The following is a 26,093-nucleotide window of genomic DNA, read 5'->3' on the forward strand; positions in this document are numbered from 1 at the left end:
AACGGATCATGGGATAACTGGAGGCTGCCGTGCTGTGGGCACGTGTTTCACCGGAGGCTGCAATGCCCCGGGCTCTGGCTTTACTGGTGGGTGCAGTGCCGTGGACCCTAGGTTCACTGGAGAGTGCAGCACGGCGGGCACTGGCTTCCATGGAGGCTGCAGATCCGCCGGCCCTTTATACAGTGGATGGTGTAGAGTTCTAGACACTGCGTTTACTGGAGGGTGCATTGCCACGGGCACCGGGTACTCTGTAGGGTGCGGTGACATGGACACTGTGTTCACTTGAGGGGGCATTGTCGCAGGCTGTGGGTCACTGGAGCCTGCAGTGCCAGGGTCAGTGGGTTCACAGCAGGCTCCACTTCCACGGGTACTGAGTTCACTGGATGGTGCAGTGCCGCGGGAACTGGGTTCACTGCAGGCTGCAGTACCCTGGGCAGTGGGTTCAATGCAGGATGCAGTGATGTGTGCACTGGGTTCCCTGGAGGCTGCAGTGCCGTGGGCTGTGGGTTCACAGCAGGCTCCAGTACAATGGGTCCTGGGTCAACGGCATGGTACAGTGGTGCGGGAACTGGGTTCACCACAGGCTGCAGTACGCTGTGCACTGGGTTCAATGCAGGATGCAGCGATGCGAGCAATGGGTTCACTGCAGGCTGCAGTACCCTGGGCAGTGTGTTCAATGCAGGATGCAGTGACACGCACACTGGGTTCAATAGATGATGCAGTGCCGTGGGCACTGGGTTCACTGGAGGCTGAAGTGCCGCGGGCAGTGGGTTCACAGTAGGCTCCAGTACAAGGAGTACTGGGTTCAGTGGATGGTGCAGTGCTGAGAAACTGGGTTCAGTGGAAGGGGCAGTGTCTCAGGCAGTTGTTCACCGGAGGTTGCATTGCCACAGGCAGTGGGTTCACTAGATGGGGCAGTGCCGCCAGATCTGGGTTCACAGGAGGCTGCAGTGCTGCGGGCAGTGTGTTCACTGGAGGCTGCATAAAAGCTGGAACTGGTTTCACTGCATGCTGCAGGCCCGGGGCACTGGGGTCACAGGAGGCTACAGGGCGGTAGGCAGTGCCTTCACTGGCGGGTGCAGAGCTGCGGGACGTGGGTTCACTGGAGTCTCCAGTGCTGCGGGATCTGGCTTCACTGGAGGCTGCAGTGCTGCAGGCACTGTGGTCAGTGCATGCTGCATAGAAGCGGGAGCTATGTTCACTGCATGGTGTAGTTATGCGGGCACTGGTTTCACTGGAGGCTGAAGTGCCGCCGTCAGTGGGTTCACTGGAGGCTGCAGTGCTGCTGGCGATTGGTTTACTTGAGGCTGCATGAAAGCGGAAATTGGTTTCACTGCATGGTGCACTGATGCGGGCACTTTGTTCACCGGATGGTGTAGTGCTGTGGGCACTGGGTTCACTGGAGGGTAGAGACGGGCAGGTCCTGGGTTCACTGCAGGCTGCAGTGCCACGGGCAATGGGTTCACTGGAGGGTGCATTGCCGCATTCACTTTGTTCACTGGAGGCTGAAGTGCCATGGGCACTGGGATCCTTTGAACCGGCAGTGTAGTCAGAACGAGGTTCACTGCGGGGTGCAGTGCTGTGGACACTGGATCCATTGCAGACTGCACTGCACGGATCACTGGGAACCTGGAGGTGGCATTGTTCTGGGCACGTGTTTCACGTGAGGCTCCAAAGCCGCAGGTACTGGCTTTACTGGCGGCTGCAGTGCCGCAGACCCAAGATTCAATTGAGAGTACAGTACGGCGGGCAGTGACTTCAATGGAGGCTGCAGAGCAGCGGGCACTGGGTTCATAGCAGGCTGCAGTGTGGTAGACAATTGTTCACGGGATGGTGTAGTGCTGTGGGCACTGGCTTCACTGGAGTGTGCAGTGCCGGGGGCACAGGCTTCACTGGAAGGTGCAGTGCCAGGAACACTGGCTTCCCTGGAGGGTTGAGACCCACAGGCCCCGGTTTCACTGCAGGCTGCAATGTCGTCTTCACTCGGTTCACTGGAGGGTGCATTCCCGCGGGCACTTTGTTCACTGGAGGCTGCAGTGACATGGGTACAGGGACCCCTGGAACCTGCAGTACAGTCGGAACTGGGTTCACTGCAGGGTGCAGTGCTGTGGGCACTGGGTCACTGCAGACTGCAGTGAACGGATCATGGGATAACTGGAGGCTGCCGTGCTGTGGGCACGTGTTTCACCGGAGGCTGCAATGCCCCGGGCTCTGGCTTTACTGGTGGGTGCAGTGCCGTGGACCCTAGGTTCACTGGAGAGTGCAGCACGGCGGGCACTGGCTTCCATGGAGGCTGCAGATCCGCCGGCCCTTTATACAGTGGATGGTGTAGAGTTCTAGACACTGCGTTTACTGGAGGGTGCATTGCCACGGGCACCGGGTACTCTGTAGGGTGCGGTGACATGGACACTGTGTTCACTTGAGGGGGCATTGTCGCAGGCTGTGGGTCACTGGAGCCTGCAGTGCCAGGGTCAGTGGGTTCACAGCAGGCTCCACTTCCACGGGTACTGAGTTCACTGGATGGTGCAGTGCCGCGGGAACTGGGTTCACTGCAGGCTGCAGTACCCTGGGCAGTGGGTTCAATGCAGGATGCAGTGATGTGTGCACTGGGTTCCCTGGAGGCTGCAGTGCCGTGGGCTGTGGGTTCACAGCAGGCTCCAGTACAATGGGTCCTGGGTCAACGGCATGGTACAGTGGTGCGGGAACTGGGTTCACCACAGGCTGCAGTACGCTGTGCACTGGGTTCAATGCAGGATGCAGCGATGCGAGCAATGGGTTCACTGCAGGCTGCAGTACCCTGGGCAGTGTGTTCAATGCAGGATGCAGTGACACGCACACTGGGTTCAATAGATGATGCAGTGCCGTGGGCACTGGGTTCACTGGAGGCTGAAGTGCCGCGGGCAGTGGGTTCACAGTAGGCTCCAGTACAAGGAGTACTGGGTTCAGTGGATGGTGCAGTGCTGAGAAACTGGGTTCAGTGGAAGGGGCAGTGTCTCAGGCAGTTGTTCACCGGAGGTTGCATTGCCACAGGCAGTGGGTTCACTAGATGGGGCAGTGCCGCCAGATCTGGGTTCACAGGAGGCTGCAGTGCTGCGGGCAGTGTGTTCACTGGAGGCTGCATAAAAGCTGGAACTGGTTTCACTGCATGCTGCAGGCCCGGGGCACTGGGGTCACAGGAGGCTACAGGGCGGTAGGCAGTGCCTTCACTGGCGGGTGCAGAGCTGCGGGACGTGGGTTCACTGGAGTCTCCAGTGCTGCGGGATCTGGCTTCACTGGAGGCTGCAGTGCTGCAGGCACTGTGGTCAGTGCATGCTGCATAGAAGCGGGAGCTATGTTCACTGCATGGTGTAGTTATGCGGGCACTGGTTTCACTGGAGGCTGAAGTGCCGCCGTCAGTGGGTTCACTGGAGGCTGCAGTGCTGCTGGCGATTGGTTTACTTGAGGCTGCATGAAAGCGGAAATTGGTTTCACTGCATGGTGCACTGATGCGGGCACTTTGTTCACCGGATGGTGTAGTGCTGTGGGCACTGGGTTCACTGGAGGGTAGAGACGGGCAGGTCCTGGGTTCACTGCAGGCTGCAGTGCCACGGGCAATGGGTTCACTGGAGGGTGCATTGCCGCATTCACTTTGTTCCCTGGAGGCTGAAGTGCCATGGGCACTGGGATCCTTTGAACCGGCAGTGTAGTCAGAACGAGGTTCACTGCGGGGTGCAGTGCTGTGGACACTGGATCCATTGCAGACTGCACTGCACGGATCACTGGGAACCTGGAGGTGGCATTGTTCTGGGCACGTGTTTCACGTGAGGCTCCAAAGCCGCAGGTACTGGCTTTACTGGCGGCTGCAGTGCCGCAGACCCAAGATTCAATTGAGAGTACAGTACGGCGGGCAGTGACTTCAATGGAGGCTGCAGAGCAGCGGGCACTGGGTTCATAGCAGGCTGCAGTGTGGTAGACAATTGTTCACGGGATGGTGTAGTGCTGTGGGCACTGGCTTCACTGGAGTGTGCAGTGCCGGGGGCACAGGCTTCACTGGAAGGTGCAGTGCCAGGAACACTGGCTTCCCTGGAGGGTTGAGACCCACAGGCCCCGGTTTCACTGCAGGCTGCAATGTCGTCTTCACTCGGTTCACTGGAGGGTGCATTCCCGCGGGCACTTTGTTCACTGGAGGCTGCAGTGACATGGGTACAGGGACCCCTGGAACCTGCAGTACAGTCGGAACTGGGTTCACTGCAGGGTGCAGTGCTGTGGGCACTGGGTCACTGCAGACTGCAGTGAACGGATCATGGGATAACTGGAGGCTGCCGTGCTGTGGGCACGTGTTTCACCGGAGGCTGCAATGCCCCGGGCTCTGGCTTTACTGGTGGGTGCAGTGCCGTGGACCCTAGGTTCACTGGAGAGTGCAGCACGGCGGGCACTGGCTTCCATGGAGGCTGCAGATCCGCCGGCCCTTTATACAGTGGATGGTGTAGAGTTCTAGACACTGCGTTTACTGGAGGGTGCATTGCCACGGGCACCGGGTACTCTGTAGGGTGCGGTGACATGGACACTGTGTTCACTTGAGGGGGCATTGTCGCAGGCTGTGGGTCACTGGAGCCTGCAGTGCCAGGGTCAGTGGGTTCACAGCAGGCTCCACTTCCACGGGTACTGAGTTCACTGGATGGTGCAGTGCCGCGGGAACTGGGTTCACTGCAGGCTGCAGTACCCTGGGCAGTGGGTTCAATGCAGGATGCAGTGATGTGTGCACTGGGTTCCCTGGAGGCTGCAGTGCCGTGGGCTGTGGGTTCACAGCAGGCTCCAGTACAATGGGTCCTGGGTCAACGGCATGGTACAGTGGTGCGGGAACTGGGTTCACCACAGGCTGCAGTACGCTGTGCACTGGGTTCAATGCAGGATGCAGCGATGCGAGCAATGGGTTCACTGCAGGCTGCAGTACCCTGGGCAGTGTGTTCAATGCAGGATGCAGTGACACGCACACTGGGTTCAATAGATGATGCAGTGCCGTGGGCACTGGGTTCACTGGAGGCTGAAGTGCCGCGGGCAGTGGGTTCACAGTAGGCTCCAGTACAAGGAGTACTGGGTTCAGTGGATGGTGCAGTGCTGAGAAACTGGGTTCAGTGGAAGGGGCAGTGTCTCAGGCAGTTGTTCACCGGAGGTTGCATTGCCACAGGCAGTGGGTTCACTAGATGGGGCAGTGCCGCCAGATCTGGGTTCACAGGAGGCTGCAGTGCTGCGGGCAGTGTGTTCACTGGAGGCTGCATAAAAGCTGGAACTGGTTTCACTGCATGCTGCAGGCCCGGGGCACTGGGGTCACAGGAGGCTACAGGGCGGTAGGCAGTGCCTTCACTGGCGGGTGCAGAGCTGCGGGACGTGGGTTCACTGGAGTCTCCAGTGCTGCGGGATCTGGCTTCACTGGAGGCTGCAGTGCTGCAGGCACTGTGGTCAGTGCATGCTGCATAGAAGCGGGAGCTATGTTCACTGCATGGTGTAGTTATGCGGGCACTGGTTTCACTGGAGGCTGAAGTGCCGCCGTCAGTGGGTTCACTGGAGGCTGCAGTGCTGCTGGCGATTGGTTTACTTGAGGCTGCATGAAAGCGGAAATTGGTTTCACTGCATGGTGCACTGATGCGGGCACTTTGTTCACCGGATGGTGTAGTGCTGTGGGCACTGGGTTCACTGGAGGGTAGAGACGGGCAGGTCCTGGGTTCACTGCAGGCTGCAGTGCCACGGGCAATGGGTTCACTGGAGGGTGCATTGCCGCATTCACTTTGTTCCCTGGAGGCTGAAGTGCCATGGGCACTGGGATCCTTTGAACCGGCAGTGTAGTCAGAACGAGGTTCACTGCGGGGTGCAGTGCTGTGGACACTGGATCCATTGCAGACTGCACTGCACGGATCACTGGGAACCTGGAGGTGGCATTGTTCTGGGCACGTGTTTCACGTGAGGCTCCAAAGCCGCAGGTACTGGCTTTACTGGCGGCTGCAGTGCCGCAGACCCAAGATTCAATTGAGAGTACAGTACGGCGGGCAGTGACTTCAATGGAGGCTGCAGAGCAGCGGGCACTGGGTTCATAGCAGGCTGCAGTGTGGTAGACAATTGTTCACGGGATGGTGTAGTGCTGTGGGCACTGGCTTCACTGGAGTGTGCAGTGCCGGGGGCACAGGCTTCACTGGAAGGTGCAGTGCCAGGAACACTGGCTTCCCTGGAGGGTTGAGACCCACAGGCCCCGGTTTCACTGCAGGCTGCAATGTCGTCTTCACTCGGTTCACTGGAGGGTGCATTCCCGCGGGCACTTTGTTCACTGGAGGCTGCAGTGACATGGGTACAGGGACCCCTGGAACCTGCAGTACAGTCGGAACTGGGTTCACTGCAGGGTGCAGTGCTGTGGGCACTGGGTCACTGCAGACTGCAGTGAACGGATCATGGGATAACTGGAGGCTGCCGTGCTGTGGGCACGTGTTTCACCGGAGGCTGCAATGCCCCGGGCTCTGGCTTTACTGGTGGGTGCAGTGCCGTGGACCCTAGGTTCACTGGAGAGTGCAGCACGGCGGGCACTGGCTTCCATGGAGGCTGCAGATCCGCCGGCCCTTTATACAGTGGATGGTGTAGAGTTCTAGACACTGCGTTTACTGGAGGGTGCATTGCCACGGGCACCGGGTACTCTGTAGGGTGCGGTGACATGGACACTGTGTTCACTTGAGGGGGCATTGTCGCAGGCTGTGGGTCACTGGAGCCTGCAGTGCCAGGGTCAGTGGGTTCACAGCAGGCTCCACTTCCACGGGTACTGAGTTCACTGGATGGTGCAGTGCCGCGGGAACTGGGTTCACTGCAGGCTGCAGTACCCTGGGCAGTGGGTTCAATGCAGGATGCAGTGATGTGTGCACTGGGTTCCCTGGAGGCTGCAGTGCCGTGGGCTGTGGGTTCACAGCAGGCTCCAGTACAATGGGTCCTGGGTCAACGGCATGGTACAGTGGTGCGGGAACTGGGTTCACCACAGGCTGCAGTACGCTGTGCACTGGGTTCAATGCAGGATGCAGCGATGCGAGCAATGGGTTCACTGCAGGCTGCAGTACCCTGGGCAGTGTGTTCAATGCAGGATGCAGTGACACGCACACTGGGTTCAATAGATGATGCAGTGCCGTGGGCACTGGGTTCACTGGAGGCTGAAGTGCCGCGGGCAGTGGGTTCACAGTAGGCTCCAGTACAAGGAGTACTGGGTTCAGTGGATGGTGCAGTGCTGAGAAACTGGGTTCAGTGGAAGGGGCAGTGTCTCAGGCAGTTGTTCACCGGAGGTTGCATTGCCACAGGCAGTGGGTTCACTAGATGGGGCAGTGCCGCCAGATCTGGGTTCACAGGAGGCTGCAGTGCTGCGGGCAGTGTGTTCACTGGAGGCTGCATAAAAGCTGGAACTGGTTTCACTGCATGCTGCAGGCCCGGGGCACTGGGGTCACAGGAGGCTACAGGGCGGTAGGCAGTGCCTTCACTGGCGGGTGCAGAGCTGCGGGACGTGGGTTCACTGGAGTCTCCAGTGCTGCGGGATCTGGCTTCACTGGAGGCTGCAGTGCTGCAGGCACTGTGGTCAGTGCATGCTGCATAGAAGCGGGAGCTATGTTCACTGCATGGTGTAGTTATGCGGGCACTGGTTTCACTGGAGGCTGAAGTGCCGCCGTCAGTGGGTTCACTGGAGGCTGCAGTGCTGCTGGCGATTGGTTTACTTGAGGCTGCATGAAAGCGGAAATTGGTTTCACTGCATGGTGCACTGATGCGGGCACTTTGTTCACCGGATGGTGTAGTGCTGTGGGCACTGGGTTCACTGGAGGGTAGAGACGGGCAGGTCCTGGGTTCACTGCAGGCTGCAGTGCCACGGGCAATGGGTTCACTGGAGGGTGCATTGCCGCATTCACTTTGTTCCCTGGAGGCTGAAGTGCCATGGGCACTGGGATCCTTTGAACCGGCAGTGTAGTCAGAACGAGGTTCACTGCGGGGTGCAGTGCTGTGGACACTGGATCCATTGCAGACTGCACTGCACGGATCACTGGGAACCTGGAGGTGGCATTGTTCTGGGCACGTGTTTCACGTGAGGCTCCAAAGCCGCAGGTACTGGCTTTACTGGCGGCTGCAGTGCCGCAGACCCAAGATTCAATTGAGAGTACAGTACGGCGGGCAGTGACTTCAATGGAGGCTGCAGAGCAGCGGGCACTGGGTTCATAGCAGGCTGCAGTGTGGTAGACAATTGTTCACGGGATGGTGTAGTGCTGTGGGCACTGGCTTCACTGGAGTGTGCAGTGCCGGGGGCACAGGCTTCACTGGAAGGTGCAGTGCCAGGAACACTGGCTTCCCTGGAGGGTTGAGACCCACAGGCCCCGGTTTCACTGCAGGCTGCAATGTCGTCTTCACTCGGTTCACTGGAGGGTGCATTCCCGCGGGCACTTTGTTCACTGGAGGCTGCAGTGACATGGGTACAGGGACCCCTGGAACCTGCAGTACAGTCGGAACTGGGTTCACTGCAGGGTGCAGTGCTGTGGGCACTGGGTCACTGCAGACTGCAGTGAACGGATCATGGGATAACTGGAGGCTGCCGTGCTGTGGGCACGTGTTTCACCGGAGGCTGCAATGCCCCGGGCTCTGGCTTTACTGGTGGGTGCAGTGCCGTGGACCCTAGGTTCACTGGAGAGTGCAGCACGGCGGGCACTGGCTTCCATGGAGGCTGCAGATCCGCCGGCCCTTTATACAGTGGATGGTGTAGAGTTCTAGACACTGCGTTTACTGGAGGGTGCATTGCCACGGGCACCGGGTACTCTGTAGGGTGCGGTGACATGGACACTGTGTTCACTTGAGGGGGCATTGTCGCAGGCTGTGGGTCACTGGAGCCTGCAGTGCCAGGGTCAGTGGGTTCACAGCAGGCTCCACTTCCACGGGTACTGAGTTCACTGGATGGTGCAGTGCCGCGGGAACTGGGTTCACTGCAGGCTGCAGTACCCTGGGCAGTGGGTTCAATGCAGGATGCAGTGATGTGTGCACTGGGTTCCCTGGAGGCTGCAGTGCCGTGGGCTGTGGGTTCACAGCAGGCTCCAGTACAATGGGTCCTGGGTCAACGGCATGGTACAGTGGTGCGGGAACTGGGTTCACCACAGGCTGCAGTACGCTGTGCACTGGGTTCAATGCAGGATGCAGCGATGCGAGCAATGGGTTCACTGCAGGCTGCAGTACCCTGGGCAGTGTGTTCAATGCAGGATGCAGTGACACGCACACTGGGTTCAATAGATGATGCAGTGCCGTGGGCACTGGGTTCACTGGAGGCTGAAGTGCCGCGGGCAGTGGGTTCACAGTAGGCTCCAGTACAAGGAGTACTGGGTTCAGTGGATGGTGCAGTGCTGAGAAACTGGGTTCAGTGGAAGGGGCAGTGTCTCAGGCAGTTGTTCACCGGAGGTTGCATTGCCACAGGCAGTGGGTTCACTAGATGGGGCAGTGCCGCCAGATCTGGGTTCACAGGAGGCTGCAGTGCTGCGGGCAGTGTGTTCACTGGAGGCTGCATAAAAGCTGGAACTGGTTTCACTGCATGCTGCAGGCCCGGGGCACTGGGGTCACAGGAGGCTACAGGGCGGTAGGCAGTGCCTTCACTGGCGGGTGCAGAGCTGCGGGACGTGGGTTCACTGGAGTCTCCAGTGCTGCGGGATCTGGCTTCACTGGAGGCTGCAGTGCTGCAGGCACTGTGGTCAGTGCATGCTGCATAGAAGCGGGAGCTATGTTCACTGCATGGTGTAGTTATGCGGGCACTGGTTTCACTGGAGGCTGAAGTGCCGCCGTCAGTGGGTTCACTGGAGGCTGCAGTGCTGCTGGCGATTGGTTTACTTGAGGCTGCATGAAAGCGGAAATTGGTTTCACTGCATGGTGCACTGATGCGGGCACTTTGTTCACCGGATGGTGTAGTGCTGTGGGCACTGGGTTCACTGGAGGGTAGAGACGGGCAGGTCCTGGGTTCACTGCAGGCTGCAGTGCCACGGGCAATGGGTTCACTGGAGGGTGCATTGCCGCATTCACTTTGTTCCCTGGAGGCTGAAGTGCCATGGGCACTGGGATCCTTTGAACCGGCAGTGTAGTCAGAACGAGGTTCACTGCGGGGTGCAGTGCTGTGGACACTGGATCCATTGCAGACTGCACTGCACGGATCACTGGGAACCTGGAGGTGGCATTGTTCTGGGCACGTGTTTCACGTGAGGCTCCAAAGCCGCAGGTACTGGCTTTACTGGCGGCTGCAGTGCCGCAGACCCAAGATTCAATTGAGAGTACAGTACGGCGGGCAGTGACTTCAATGGAGGCTGCAGAGCAGCGGGCACTGGGTTCATAGCAGGCTGCAGTGTGGTAGACAATTGTTCACGGGATGGTGTAGTGCTGTGGGCACTGGCTTCACTGGAGTGTGCAGTGCCGGGGGCACAGGCTTCACTGGAAGGTGCAGTGCCAGGAACACTGGCTTCCCTGGAGGGTTGAGACCCACAGGCCCCGGTTTCACTGCAGGCTGCAATGTCGTCTTCACTCGGTTCACTGGAGGGTGCATTCCCGCGGGCACTTTGTTCACTGGAGGCTGCAGTGACATGGGTACAGGGACCCCTGGAACCTGCAGTACAGTCGGAACTGGGTTCACTGCAGGGTGCAGTGCTGTGGGCACTGGGTCACTGCAGACTGCAGTGAACGGATCATGGGATAACTGGAGGCTGCCGTGCTGTGGGCACGTGTTTCACCGGAGGCTGCAATGCCCCGGGCTCTGGCTTTACTGGTGGGTGCAGTGCCGTGGACCCTAGGTTCACTGGAGAGTGCAGCACGGCGGGCACTGGCTTCCATGGAGGCTGCAGATCCGCCGGCCCTTTATACAGTGGATGGTGTAGAGTTCTAGACACTGCGTTTACTGGAGGGTGCATTGCCACGGGCACCGGGTACTCTGTAGGGTGCGGTGACATGGACACTGTGTTCACTTGAGGGGGCATTGTCGCAGGCTGTGGGTCACTGGAGCCTGCAGTGCCAGGGTCAGTGGGTTCACAGCAGGCTCCACTTCCACGGGTACTGAGTTCACTGGATGGTGCAGTGCCGCGGGAACTGGGTTCACTGCAGGCTGCAGTACCCTGGGCAGTGGGTTCAATGCAGGATGCAGTGATGTGTGCACTGGGTTCCCTGGAGGCTGCAGTGCCGTGGGCTGTGGGTTCACAGCAGGCTCCAGTACAATGGGTCCTGGGTCAACGGCATGGTACAGTGGTGCGGGAACTGGGTTCACCACAGGCTGCAGTACGCTGTGCACTGGGTTCAATGCAGGATGCAGCGATGCGAGCAATGGGTTCACTGCAGGCTGCAGTACCCTGGGCAGTGTGTTCAATGCAGGATGCAGTGACACGCACACTGGGTTCAATAGATGATGCAGTGCCGTGGGCACTGGGTTCACTGGAGGCTGAAGTGCCGCGGGCAGTGGGTTCACAGTAGGCTCCAGTACAAGGAGTACTGGGTTCAGTGGATGGTGCAGTGCTGAGAAACTGGGTTCAGTGGAAGGGGCAGTGTCTCAGGCAGTTGTTCACCGGAGGTTGCATTGCCACAGGCAGTGGGTTCACTAGATGGGGCAGTGCCGCCAGATCTGGGTTCACAGGAGGCTGCAGTGCTGCGGGCAGTGTGTTCACTGGAGGCTGCATAAAAGCTGGAACTGGTTTCACTGCATGCTGCAGGCCCGGGGCACTGGGGTCACAGGAGGCTACAGGGCGGTAGGCAGTGCCTTCACTGGCGGGTGCAGAGCTGCGGGACGTGGGTTCACTGGAGTCTCCAGTGCTGCGGGATCTGGCTTCACTGGAGGCTGCAGTGCTGCAGGCACTGTGGTCAGTGCATGCTGCATAGAAGCGGGAGCTATGTTCACTGCATGGTGTAGTTATGCGGGCACTGGTTTCACTGGAGGCTGAAGTGCCGCCGTCAGTGGGTTCACTGGAGGCTGCAGTGCTGCTGGCGATTGGTTTACTTGAGGCTGCATGAAAGCGGAAATTGGTTTCACTGCATGGTGCACTGATGCGGGCACTTTGTTCACCGGATGGTGTAGTGCTGTGGGCACTGGGTTCACTGGAGGGTAGAGACGGGCAGGTCCTGGGTTCACTGCAGGCTGCAGTGCCACGGGCAATGGGTTCACTGGAGGGTGCATTGCCGCATTCACTTTGTTCCCTGGAGGCTGAAGTGCCATGGGCACTGGGATCCTTTGAACCGGCAGTGTAGTCAGAACGAGGTTCACTGCGGGGTGCAGTGCTGTGGACACTGGATCCATTGCAGACTGCACTGCACGGATCACTGGGAACCTGGAGGTGGCATTGTTCTGGGCACGTGTTTCACGTGAGGCTCCAAAGCCGCAGGTACTGGCTTTACTGGCGGCTGCAGTGCCGCAGACCCAAGATTCAATTGAGAGTACAGTACGGCGGGCAGTGACTTCAATGGAGGCTGCAGAGCAGCGGGCACTGGGTTCATAGCAGGCTGCAGTGTGGTAGACAATTGTTCACGGGATGGTGTAGTGCTGTGGGCACTGGCTTCACTGGAGTGTGCAGTGCCGGGGGCACAGGCTTCACTGGAAGGTGCAGTGCCAGGAACACTGGCTTCCCTGGAGGGTTGAGACCCACAGGCCCCGGTTTCACTGCAGGCTGCAATGTCGTCTTCACTCGGTTCACTGGAGGGTGCATTCCCGCGGGCACTTTGTTCACTGGAGGCTGCAGTGACATGGGTACAGGGACCCCTGGAACCTGCAGTACAGTCGGAACTGGGTTCACTGCAGGGTGCAGTGCTGTGGGCACTGGGTCACTGCAGACTGCAGTGAACGGATCATGGGATAACTGGAGGCTGCCGTGCTGTGGGCACGTGTTTCACCGGAGGCTGCAATGCCCCGGGCTCTGGCTTTACTGGTGGGTGCAGTGCCGTGGACCCTAGGTTCACTGGAGAGTGCAGCACGGCGGGCACTGGCTTCCATGGAGGCTGCAGATCCGCCGGCCCTTTATACAGTGGATGGTGTAGAGTTCTAGACACTGCGTTTACTGGAGGGTGCATTGCCACGGGCACCGGGTACTCTGTAGGGTGCGGTGACATGGACACTGTGTTCACTTGAGGGGGCATTGTCGCAGGCTGTGGGTCACTGGAGCCTGCAGTGCCAGGGTCAGTGGGTTCACAGCAGGCTCCACTTCCACGGGTACTGAGTTCACTGGATGGTGCAGTGCCGCGGGAACTGGGTTCACTGCAGGCTGCAGTACCCTGGGCAGTGGGTTCAATGCAGGATGCAGTGATGTGTGCACTGGGTTCCCTGGAGGCTGCAGTGCCGTGGGCTGTGGGTTCACAGCAGGCTCCAGTACAATGGGTCCTGGGTCAACGGCATGGTACAGTGGTGCGGGAACTGGGTTCACCACAGGCTGCAGTACGCTGTGCACTGGGTTCAATGCAGGATGCAGCGATGCGAGCAATGGGTTCACTGCAGGCTGCAGTACCCTGGGCAGTGTGTTCAATGCAGGATGCAGTGACACGCACACTGGGTTCAATAGATGATGCAGTGCCGTGGGCACTGGGTTCACTGGAGGCTGAAGTGCCGCGGGCAGTGGGTTCACAGTAGGCTCCAGTACAAGGAGTACTGGGTTCAGTGGATGGTGCAGTGCTGAGAAACTGGGTTCAGTGGAAGGGGCAGTGTCTCAGGCAGTTGTTCACCGGAGGTTGCATTGCCACAGGCAGTGGGTTCACTAGATGGGGCAGTGCCGCCAGATCTGGGTTCACAGGAGGCTGCAGTGCTGCGGGCAGTGTGTTCACTGGAGGCTGCATAAAAGCTGGAACTGGTTTCACTGCATGCTGCAGGCCCGGGGCACTGGGGTCACAGGAGGCTACAGGGCGGTAGGCAGTGCCTTCACTGGCGGGTGCAGAGCTGCGGGACGTGGGTTCACTGGAGTCTCCAGTGCTGCGGGATCTGGCTTCACTGGAGGCTGCAGTGCTGCAGGCACTGTGGTCAGTGCATGCTGCATAGAAGCGGGAGCTATGTTCACTGCATGGTGTAGTTATGCGGGCACTGGTTTCACTGGAGGCTGAAGTGCCGCCGTCAGTGGGTTCACTGGAGGCTGCAGTGCTGCTGGCGATTGGTTTACTTGAGGCTGCATGAAAGCGGAAATTGGTTTCACTGCATGGTGCACTGATGCGGGCACTTTGTTCACCGGATGGTGTAGTGCTGTGGGCACTGGGTTCACTGGAGGGTAGAGACGGGCAGGTCCTGGGTTCACTGCAGGCTGCAGTGCCACGGGCAATGGGTTCACTGGAGGGTGCATTGCCGCATTCACTTTGTTCCCTGGAGGCTGAAGTGCCATGGGCACTGGGATCCTTTGAACCGGCAGTGTAGTCAGAACGAGGTTCACTGCGGGGTGCAGTGCTGTGGACACTGGATCCATTGCAGACTGCACTGCACGGATCACTGGGAACCTGGAGGTGGCATTGTTCTGGGCACGTGTTTCACGTGAGGCTCCAAAGCCGCAGGTACTGGCTTTACTGGCGGCTGCAGTGCCGCAGACCCAAGATTCAATTGAGAGTACAGTACGGCGGGCAGTGACTTCAATGGAGGCTGCAGAGCAGCGGGCACTGGGTTCATAGCAGGCTGCAGTGTGGTAGACAATTGTTCACGGGATGGTGTAGTGCTGTGGGCACTGGCTTCACTGGAGTGTGCAGTGCCGGGGGCACAGGCTTCACTGGAAGGTGCAGTGCCAGGAACACTGGCTTCCCTGGAGGGTTGAGACCCACAGGCCCCGGTTTCACTGCAGGCTGCAATGTCGTCTTCACTCGGTTCACTGGAGGGTGCATTCCCGCGGGCACTTTGTTCACTGGAGGCTGCAGTGACATGGGTACAGGGACCCCTGGAACCTGCAGTACAGTCGGAACTGGGTTCACTGCAGGGTGCAGTGCTGTGGGCACTGGGTCACTGCAGACTGCAGTGAACGGATCATGGGATAACTGGAGGCTGCCGTGCTGTGGGCACGTGTTTCACCGGAGGCTGCAATGCCCCGGGCTCTGGCTTTACTGGTGGGTGCAGTGCCGTGGACCCTAGGTTCACTGGAGAGTGCAGCACGGCGGGCACTGGCTTCCATGGAGGCTGCAGATCCGCCGGCCCTTTATACAGTGGATGGTGTAGAGTTCTAGACACTGCGTTTACTGGAGGGTGCATTGCCACGGGCACCGGGTACTCTGTAGGGTGCGGTGACATGGACACTGTGTTCACTTGAGGGGGCATTGTCGCAGGCTGTGGGTCACTGGAGCCTGCAGTGCCAGGGTCAGTGGGTTCACAGCAGGCTCCACTTCCACGGGTACTGAGTTCACTGGATGGTGCAGTGCCGCGGGAACTGGGTTCACTGCAGGCTGCAGTACCCTGGGCAGTGGGTTCAATGCAGGATGCAGTGATGTGTGCACTGGGTTCCCTGGAGGCTGCAGTGCCGTGGGCTGTGGGTTCACAGCAGGCTCCAGTACAATGGGTCCTGGGTCAACGGCATGGTACAGTGGTGCGGGAACTGGGTTCACCACAGGCTGCAGTACGCTGTGCACTGGGTTCAATGCAGGATGCAGCGATGCGAGCAATGGGTTCACTGCAGGCTGCAGTACCCTGGGCAGTGTGTTCAATGCAGGATGCAGTGACACGCACACTGGGTTCAATAGATGATGCAGTGCCGTGGGCACTGGGTTCACTGGAGGCTGAAGTGCCGCGGGCAGTGGGTTCACAGTAGGCTCCAGTACAAGGAGTACTGGGTTCAGTGGATGGTGCAGTGCTGAGAAACTGGGTTCAGTGGAAGGGGCAGTGTCTCAGGCAGTTGTTCACCGGAGGTTGCATTGCCACAGGCAGTGGGTTCACTAGATGGGGCAGTGCCGCCAGATCTGGGTTCACAGGAGGCTGCAGTGCTGCGGGCAGTGTGTTCACTGGAGGCTGCATAAAAGCTGGAACTGGTTTCACTGCATGCTGCAGGCCCGGGGCACTGGGGTCACAGGAGGCTACAGGGCGGTAGGCAGTGCCTTCACTGGCGGGTGCAGAGCTGCGGGACGTGGGTTCACTGGAGTCTCCAGTGCTGCGGGATCTGGCTTCACTGGAGGCTGCAGTGCTGCAGGCACTGTGGTCAGTGCATGCTGCATAGAAGCGGGAGCTATGTTCACTGCATGGTGTAGTTATGCGGGCACTGGTTTCACTGGAGGCTGAAGTGCCGCCGTCAGTGGGTTCACTGGAGGCTGCAGTGCTGCTGGCGATTGGTTTACTTGAGGCTGCATGAAAGCGGAAATTGGTTTCACTGCATGGTGCACTGATGCGGGCACTTTGTTCACCGGATGGTGTAGTGCTGTGGGCACTGGGTTCACTGGAGGGTAGAGACGGGCAGGTCCTGGGTTCACTGCAGGCTGCAGTGCCACGGGCAATGGGTTCACTGGAGGGTGCATTGCCGCATTCACTTTGTTCCCTGGAGGCTGAAGTGCCATGGGCACTGGGATCCTTTGAACCGGCAGTGTAGTCAGAACGAGGTTCACTGCGGGGTGCAGTGCTGTGGACACTGGATCCATTGCAGACTGCACTGCACGGATCACTGGGAACCTGGAGGTGGCATTGTTCTGGGCACGTGTTTCACGTGAGGCTCCAAAGCCGCAGGTACTGGCTTTACTGGCGGCTGCAGTGCCGCAGACCCAAGATTCAATTGAGAGTACAGTACGGCGGGCAGTGACTTCAATGGAGGCTGCAGAGCAGCGGGCACTGGGTTCATAGCAGGCTGCAGTGTGGTAGACAATTGTTCACGGGATGGTGTAGTGCTGTGGGCACTGGCTTCACTGGAGTGTGCAGTGCCGGGGGCACAGGCTTCACTGGAAGGTGCAGTGCCAGGAACACTGGCTTCCCTGGAGGGTTGAGACCCACAGGCCCCGGTTTCACTGCAGGCTGCAATGTCGTCTTCACTCGGTTCACTGGAGGGTGCATTCCCGCGGGCACTTTGTTCACTGGAGGCTGCAGTGACATGGGTACAGGGACCCCTGGAACCTGCAGTACAGTCGGAACTGGGTTCACTGCAGGGTGCAGTGCTGTGGGCACTGGGTCACTGCAGACTGCAGTGAACGGATCATGGGATAACTGGAGGCTGCCGTGCTGTGGGCACGTGTTTCACCGGAGGCTGCAATGCCCCGGGCTCTGGCTTTACTGGTGGGTGCAGTGCCGTGGACCCTAGGTTCACTGGAGAGTGCAGCACGGCGGGCACTGGCTTCCATGGAGGCTGCAGATCCGCCGGCCCTTTATACAGTGGATGGTGTAGAGTTCTAGACACTGCGTTTACTGGAGGGTGCATTGCCACGGGCACCGGGTACTCTGTAGGGTGCGGTGACATGGACACTGTGTTCACTTGAGGGGGCATTGTCGCAGGCTGTGGGTCACTGGAGCCTGCAGTGCCAGGGTCAGTGGGTTCACAGCAGGCTCCACTTCCACGGGTACTGAGTTCACTGGATGGTGCAGTGCCGCGGGAACTGGGTTCACTGCAGGCTGCAGTACCCTGGGCAGTGGGTTCAATGCAGGATGCAGTGATGTGTGCACTGGGTTCCCTGGAGGCTGCAGTGCCGTGGGCTGTGGGTTCACAGCAGGCTCCAGTACAATGGGTCCTGGGTCAACGGCATGGTACAGTGGTGCGGGAACTGGGTTCACCACAGGCTGCAGTACGCTGTGCACTGGGTTCAATGCAGGATGCAGCGATGCGAGCAATGGGTTCACTGCAGGCTGCAGTACCCTGGGCAGTGTGTTCAATGCAGGATGCAGTGACACGCACACTGGGTTCAATAGATGATGCAGTGCCGTGGGCACTGGGTTCACTGGAGGCTGAAGTGCCGCGGGCAGTGGGTTCACAGTAGGCTCCAGTACAAGGAGTACTGGGTTCAGTGGATGGTGCAGTGCTGAGAAACTGGGTTCAGTGGAAGGGGCAGTGTCTCAGGCAGTTGTTCACCGGAGGTTGCATTGCCACAGGCAGTGGGTTCACTAGATGGGGCAGTGCCGCCAGATCTGGGTTCACAGGAGGCTGCAGTGCTGCGGGCAGTGTGTTCACTGGAGGCTGCATAAAAGCTGGAACTGGTTTCACTGCATGCTGCAGGCCCGGGGCACTGGGGTCACAGGAGGCTACAGGGCGGTAGGCAGTGCCTTCACTGGCGGGTGCAGAGCTGCGGGACGTGGGTTCACTGGAGTCTCCAGTGCTGCGGGATCTGGCTTCACTGGAGGCTGCAGTGCTGCAGGCACTGTGGTCAGTGCATGCTGCATAGAAGCGGGAGCTATGTTCACTGCATGGTGTAGTTATGCGGGCACTGGTTTCACTGGAGGCTGAAGTGCCGCCGTCAGTGGGTTCACTGGAGGCTGCAGTGCTGCTGGCGATTGGTTTACTTGAGGCTGCATGAAAGCGGAAATTGGTTTCACTGCATGGTGCACTGATGCGGGCACTTTGTTCACCGGATGGTGTAGTGCTGTGGGCACTGGGTTCACTGGAGGGTAGAGACGGGCAGGTCCTGGGTTCACTGCAGGCTGCAGTGCCACGGGCAATGGGTTCACTGGAGGGTGCATTGCCGCATTCACTTTGTTCCCTGGAGGCTGAAGTGCCATGGGCACTGGGATCCTTTGAACCGGCAGTGTAGTCAGAACGAGGTTCACTGCGGGGTGCAGTGCTGTGGACACTGGATCCATTGCAGACTGCACTGCACGGATCACTGGGAACCTGGAGGTGGCATTGTTCTGGGCACGTGTTTCACGTGAGGCTCCAAAGCCGCAGGTACTGGCTTTACTGGCGGCTGCAGTGCCGCAGACCCAAGATTCAATTGAGAGTACAGTACGGCGGGCAGTGACTTCAATGGAGGCTGCAGAGCAGCGGGCACTGGGTTCATAGCAGGCTGCAGTGTGGTAGACAATTGTTCACGGGATGGTGTAGTGCTGTGGGCACTGGCTTCACTGGAGTGTGCAGTGCCGGGGGCACAGGCTTCACTGGAAGGTGCAGTGCCAGGAACACTGGCTTCCCTGGAGGGTTGAGACCCACAGGCCCCGGTTTCACTGCAGGCTGCAATGTCGTCTTCACTCGGTTCACTGGAGGGTGCATTCCCGCGGGCACTTTGTTCACTGGAGGCTGCAGTGACATGGGTACAGGGACCCCTGGAACCTGCAGTACAGTCGGAACTGGGTTCACTGCAGGGTGCAGTGCTGTGGGCACTGGGTCACTGCAGACTGCAGTGAACGGATCATGGGATAACTGGAGGCTGCCGTGCTGTGGGCACGTGTTTCACCGGAGGCTGCAATGCCCCGGGCTCTGGCTTTACTGGTGGGTGCAGTGCCGTGGACCCTAGGTTCACTGGAGAGTGCAGCACGGCGGGCACTGGCTTCCATGGAGGCTGCAGATCCGCCGGCCCTTTATACAGTGGATGGTGTAGAGTTCTAGACACTGCGTTTACTGGAGGGTGCATTGCCACGGGCACCGGGTACTCTGTAGGGTGCGGTGACATGGACACTGTGTTCACTTGAGGGGGCATTGTCGCAGGCTGTGGGTCACTGGAGCCTGCAGTGCCAGGGTCAGTGGGTTCACAGCAGGCTCCACTTCCACGGGTACTGAGTTCACTGGATGGTGCAGTGCCGCGGGAACTGGGTTCACTGCAGGCTGCAGTACCCTGGGCAGTGGGTTCAATGCAGGATGCAGTGATGTGTGCACTGGGTTCCCTGGAGGCTGCAGTGCCGTGGGCTGTGGGTTCACAGCAGGCTCCAGTACAATGGGTCCTGGGTCAACGGCATGGTACAGTGGTGCGGGAACTGGGTTCACCACAGGCTGCAGTACGCTGTGCACTGGGTTCAATGCAGGATGCAGCGATGCGAGCAATGGGTTCACTGCAGGCTGCAGTACCCTGGGCAGTGTGTTCAATGCAGGATGCAGTGACACGCACACTGGGTTCAATAGATGATGCAGTGCCGTGGGCACTGGGTTCACTGGAGGCTGAAGTGCCGCGGGCAGTGGGTTCACAGTAGGCTCCAGTACAAGGAGTACTGGGTTCAGTGGATGGTGCAGTGCTGAGAAACTGGGTTCAGTGGAAGGGGCAGTGTCTCAGGCAGTTGTTCACCGGAGGTTGCATTGCCACAGGCAGTGGGTTCACTAGATGGGGCAGTGCCGCCAGATCTGGGTTCACAGGAGGCTGCAGTGCTGCGGGCAGTGTGTTCACTGGAGGCTGCATAAAAGCTGGAACTGGTTTCACTGCATGCTGCAGGCCCGGGGCACTGGGGTCACAGGAGGCTACAGGGCGGTAGGCAGTGCCTTCACTGGCGGGTGCAGAGCTGCGGGACGTGGGTTCACTGGAGTCTCCAGTGCTGCGGGATCTGGCTTCACTGGAGGCTGCAGTGCTGCAGGCACTGTGGTCAGTGCATGCTGCATAGAAGCGGGAGCTATGTTCACTGCATGGTGTAGTTATGCGGGCACTGGTTTCACTGGAGGCTGAAGTGCCGCCGTCAGTGGGTTCACTGGAGGCTGCAGTGCTGCTGGCGATTGGTTTACTTGAGGCTGCATGAAAGCGGAAATTGGTTTCACTGCATGGTGCACTGATGCGGGCACTTTGTTCACCGGATGGTGTAGTGCTGTGGGCACTGGGTTCACTGGAGGGTAGAGACGGGCAGGTCCTGGGTTCACTGCAGGCTGCAGTGCCACGGGCAATGGGTTCACTGGAGGGTGCATTGCCGCATTCACTTTGTTCCCTGGAGGCTGAAGTGCCATGGGCACTGGGATCCTTTGAACCGGCAGTGTAGTCAGAACGAGGTTCACTGCGGGGTGCAGTGCTGTGGACACTGGATCCATTGCAGACTGCACTGCACGGATCACTGGGAACCTGGAGGTGGCATTGTTCTGGGCACGTGTTTCACGTGAGGCTCCAAAGCCGCAGGTACTGGCTTTACTGGCGGCTGCAGTGCCGCAGACCCAAGATTCAATTGAGAGTACAGTACGGCGGGCAGTGACTTCAATGGAGGCTGCAGAGCAGCGGGCACTGGGTTCATAGCAGGCTGCAGTGTGGTAGACAATTGTTCACGGGATGGTGTAGTGCTGTGGGCACTGGCTTCACTGGAGTGTGCAGTGCCGGGGGCACAGGCTTCACTGGAAGGTGCAGTGCCAGGAACACTGGCTTCCCTGGAGGGTTGAGACCCACAGGCCCCGGTTTCACTGCAGGCTGCAATGTCGTCTTCACTCGGTTCACTGGAGGGTGCATTCCCGCGGGCACTTTGTTCACTGGAGGCTGCAGTGACATGGGTACAGGGACCCCTGGAACCTGCAGTACAGTCGGAACTGGGTTCACTGCAGGGTGCAGTGCTGTGGGCACTGGGTCACTGCAGACTGCAGTGAACGGATCATGGGATAACTGGAGGCTGCCGTGCTGTGGGCACGTGTTTCACCGGAGGCTGCAATGCCCCGGGCTCTGGCTTTACTGGTGGGTGCAGTGCCGTGGACCCTAGGTTCACTGGAGAGTGCAGCACGGCGGGCACTGGCTTCCATGGAGGCTGCAGATCCGCCGGCCCTTTATACAGTGGATGGTGTAGAGTTCTAGACACTGCGTTTACTGGAGGGTGCATTGCCACGGGCACCGGGTACTCTGTAGGGTGCGGTGACATGGACACTGTGTTCACTTGAGGGGGCATTGTCGCAGGCTGTGGGTCACTGGAGCCTGCAGTGCCAGGGTCAGTGGGTTCACAGCAGGCTCCACTTCCACGGGTACTGAGTTCACTGGATGGTGCAGTGCCGCGGGAACTGGGTTCACTGCAGGCTGCAGTACCCTGGGCAGTGGGTTCAATGCAGGATGCAGTGATGTGTGCACTGGGTTCCCTGGAGGCTGCAGTGCCGTGGGCTGTGGGTTCACAGCAGGCTCCAGTACAATGGGTCCTGGGTCAACGGCATGGTACAGTGGTGCGGGAACTGGGTTCACCACAGGCTGCAGTACGCTGTGCACTGGGTTCAATGCAGGATGCAGCGATGCGAGCAATGGGTTCACTGCAGGCTGCAGTACCCTGGGCAGTGTGTTCAATGCAGGATGCAGTGACACGCACACTGGGTTCAATAGATGATGCAGTGCCGTGGGCACTGGGTTCACTGGAGGCTGAAGTGCCGCGGGCAGTGGGTTCACAGTAGGCTCCAGTACAAGGAGTACTGGGTTCAGTGGATGGTGCAGTGCTGAGAAACTGGGTTCAGTGGAAGGGGCAGTGTCTCAGGCAGTTGTTCACCGGAGGTTGCATTGCCACAGGCAGTGGGTTCACTAGATGGGGCAGTGCCGCCAGATCTGGGTTCACAGGAGGCTGCAGTGCTGCGGGCAGTGTGTTCACTGGAGGCTGCATAAAAGCTGGAACTGGTTTCACTGCATGCTGCAGGCCCGGGGCACTGGGGTCACAGGAGGCTACAGGGCGGTAGGCAGTGCCTTCACTGGCGGGTGCAGAGCTGCGGGACGTGGGTTCACTGGAGTCTCCAGTGCTGCGGGATCTGGCTTCACTGGAGGCTGCAGTGCTGCAGGCACTGTGGTCAGTGCATGCTGCATAGAAGCGGGAGCTATGTTCACTGCATGGTGTAGTTATGCGGGCACTGGTTTCACTGGAGGCTGAAGTGCCGCCGTCAGTGGGTTCACTGGAGGCTGCAGTGCTGCTGGCGATTGGTTTACTTGAGGCTGCATGAAAGCGGAAATTGGTTTCACTGCATGGTGCACTGATGCGGGCACTTTGTTCACCGGATGGTGTAGTGCTGTGGGCACTGGGTTCACTGGAGGGTAGAGACGGGCAGGTCCTGGGTTCACTGCAGGCTGCAGTGCCACGGGCAATGGGTTCACTGGAGGGTGCATTGCCGCATTCACTTTGTTCCCTGGAGGCTGAAGTGCCATGGGCACTGGGATCCTTTGAACCGGCAGTGTAGTCAGAACGAGGTTCACTGCGGGGTGCAGTGCTGTGGACACTGGATCCATTGCAGACTGCACTGCACGGATCACTGGGAACCTGGAGGTGGCATTGTTCTGGGCACGTGTTTCACGTGAGGCTCCAAAGCCGCAGGTACTGGCTTTACTGGCGGCTGCAGTGCCGCAGACCCAAGATTCAATTGAGAGTACAGTACGGCGGGCAGTGACTTCAATGGAGGCTGCAGAGCAGCGGGCACTGGGTTCATAGCAGGCTGCAGTGTGGTAGACAATTGTTCACGGGATGGTGTAGTGCTGTGGGCACTGGCTTCACTGGAGTGTGCAGTGCCGGGGGCACAGGCTTCACTGGAAGGTGCAGTGCCAGGAACACTGGCTTCCCTGGAGGGTTGAGACCCACAGGCCCCGGTTTCACTGCAGGCTGCAATGTCGTCTTCACTCGGTTCACTGGAGGGTGCATTCCCGCGGGCACTTTGTTCACTGGAGGCTGCAGTGACATGGGTACAGGGACCCCTGGAACCTGCAGTACAGTCGGAACTGGGTTCACTGCAGGGTGCAGTGCTGTGGGCACTGGGTCACTGCAGACTGCAGTGAACGGATCATGGGATAACTGGAGGCTGCCGTGCTGTGGGCACGTGTTTCACCGGAGGCTGCAATGCCCCGGGCTCTGGCTTTACTGGTGGGTGCAGTGCCGTGGACCCTAGGTTCACTGGAGAGTGCAGCACGGCGGGCACTGGCTTCCATGGAGGCTGCAGATCCGCCGGCCCTTTATACAGTGGATGGTGTAGAGTTCTAGACACTGCGTTTACTGGAGGGTGCATTGCCACGGGCACCGGGTACTCTGTAGGGTGCGGTGACATGGACACTGTGTTCACTTGAGGGGGCATTGTCGCAGGCTGTGGGTCACTGGAGCCTGCAGTGCCAGGGTCAGTGGGTTCACAGCAGGCTCCACTTCCACGGGTACTGAGTTCACTGGATGGTGCAGTGCCGCGGGAACTGGGTTCACTGCAGGCTGCAGTACCCTGGGCAGTGGGTTCAATGCAGGATGCAGTGATGTGTGCACTGGGTTCCCTGGAGGCTGCAGTGCCGTGGGCTGTGGGTTCACAGCAGGCTCCAGTACAATGGGTCCTGGGTCAACGGCATGGTACAGTGGTGCGGGAACTGGGTTCACCACAGGCTGCAGTACGCTGTGCACTGGGTTCAATGCAGGATGCAGCGATGCGAGCAATGGGTTCACTGCAGGCTGCAGTACCCTGGGCAGTGTGTTCAATGCAGGATGCAGTGACACGCACACTGGGTTCAATAGATGATGCAGTGCCGTGGGCACTGGGTTCACTGGAGGCTGAAGTGCCGCGGGCAGTGGGTTCACAGTAGGCTCCAGTACAAGGAGTACTGGGTTCAGTGGATGGTGCAGTGCTGAGAAACTGGGTTCAGTGGAAGGGGCAGTGTCTCAGGCAGTTGTTCACCGGAGGTTGCATTGCCACAGGCAGTGGGTTCACTAGATGGGGCAGTGCCGCCAGATCTGGGTTCACAGGAGGCTGCAGTGCTGCGGGCAGTGTGTTCACTGGAGGCTGCATAAAAGCTGGAACTGGTTTCACTGCATGCTGCAGGCCCGGGGCACTGGGGTCACAGGAGGCTACAGGGCGGTAGGCAGTGCCTTCACTGGCGGGTGCAGAGCTGCGGGACGTGGGTTCACTGGAGTCTCCAGTGCTGCGGGATCTGGCTTCACTGGAGGCTGCAGTGCTGCAGGCACTGTGGTCAGTGCATGCTGCATAGAAGCGGGAGCTATGTTCACTGCATGGTGTAGTTATGCGGGCACTGGTTTCACTGGAGGCTGAAGTGCCGCCGTCAGTGGGTTCACTGGAGGCTGCAGTGCTGCTGGCGATTGGTTTACTTGAGGCTGCATGAAAGCGGAAATTGGTTTCACTGCATGGTGCACTGATGCGGGCACTTTGTTCACCGGATGGTGTAGTGCTGTGGGCACTGGGTTCACTGGAGGGTAGAGACGGGCAGGTCCTGGGTTCACTGCAGGCTGCAGTGCCACGGGCAATGGGTTCACTGGAGGGTGCATTGCCGCATTCACTTTGTTCCCTGGAGGCTGAAGTGCCATGGGCACTGGGATCCTTTGAACCGGCAGTGTAGTCAGAACGAGGTTCACTGCGGGGTGCAGTGCTGTGGACACTGGATCCATTGCAGACTGCACTGCACGGATCACTGGGAACCTGGAGGTGGCATTGTTCTGGGCACGTGTTTCACGTGAGGCTCCAAAGCCGCAGGTACTGGCTTTACTGGCGGCTGCAGTGCCGCAGACCCAAGATTCAATTGAGAGTACAGTACGGCGGGCAGTGACTTCAATGGAGGCTGCAGAGCAGCGGGCACTGGGTTCATAGCAGGCTGCAGTGTGGTAGACAATTGTTCACGGGATGGTGTAGTGCTGTGGGCACTGGCTTCACTGGAGTGTGCAGTGCCGGGGGCACAGGCTTCACTGGAAGGTGCAGTGCCAGGAACACTGGCTTCCCTGGAGGGTTGAGACCCACAGGCCCCGGTTTCACTGCAGGCTGCAATGTCGTCTTCACTCGGTTCACTGGAGGGTGCATTCCCGCGGGCACTTTGTTCACTGGAGGCTGCAGTGACATGGGTACAGGGACCCCTGGAACCTGCAGTACAGTCGGAACTGGGTTCACTGCAGGGTGCAGTGCTGTGGGCACTGGGTCACTGCAGACTGCAGTGAACGGATCATGGGATAACTGGAGGCTGCCGTGCTGTGGGCACGTGTTTCACCGGAGGCTGCAATGCCCCGGGCTCTGGCTTTACTGGTGGGTGCAGTGCCGTGGACCCTAGGTTCACTGGAGAGTGCAGCACGGCGGGCACTGGCTTCCATGGAGGCTGCAGATCCGCCGGCCCTTTATACAGTGGATGGTGTAGAGTTCTAGACACTGCGTTTACTGGAGGGTGCATTGCCACGGGCACCGGGTACTCTGTAGGGTGCGGTGACATGGACACTGTGTTCACTTGAGGGGGCATTGTCGCAGGCTGTGGGTCACTGGAGCCTGCAGTGCCAGGGTCAGTGGGTTCACAGCAGGCTCCACTTCCACGGGTACTGAGTTCACTGGATGGTGCAGTGCCGCGGGAACTGGGTTCACTGCAGGCTGCAGTACCCTGGGCAGTGGGTTCAATGC

The sequence above is a fragment of the Felis catus genome, chromosome D1 (assembly GCF_018350175.1).
Source record: "Felis catus isolate Fca126 chromosome D1, F.catus_Fca126_mat1.0, whole genome shotgun sequence".
Classification (NCBI taxonomy): Eukaryota; Metazoa; Chordata; class Mammalia; order Carnivora; family Felidae; genus Felis; species Felis catus.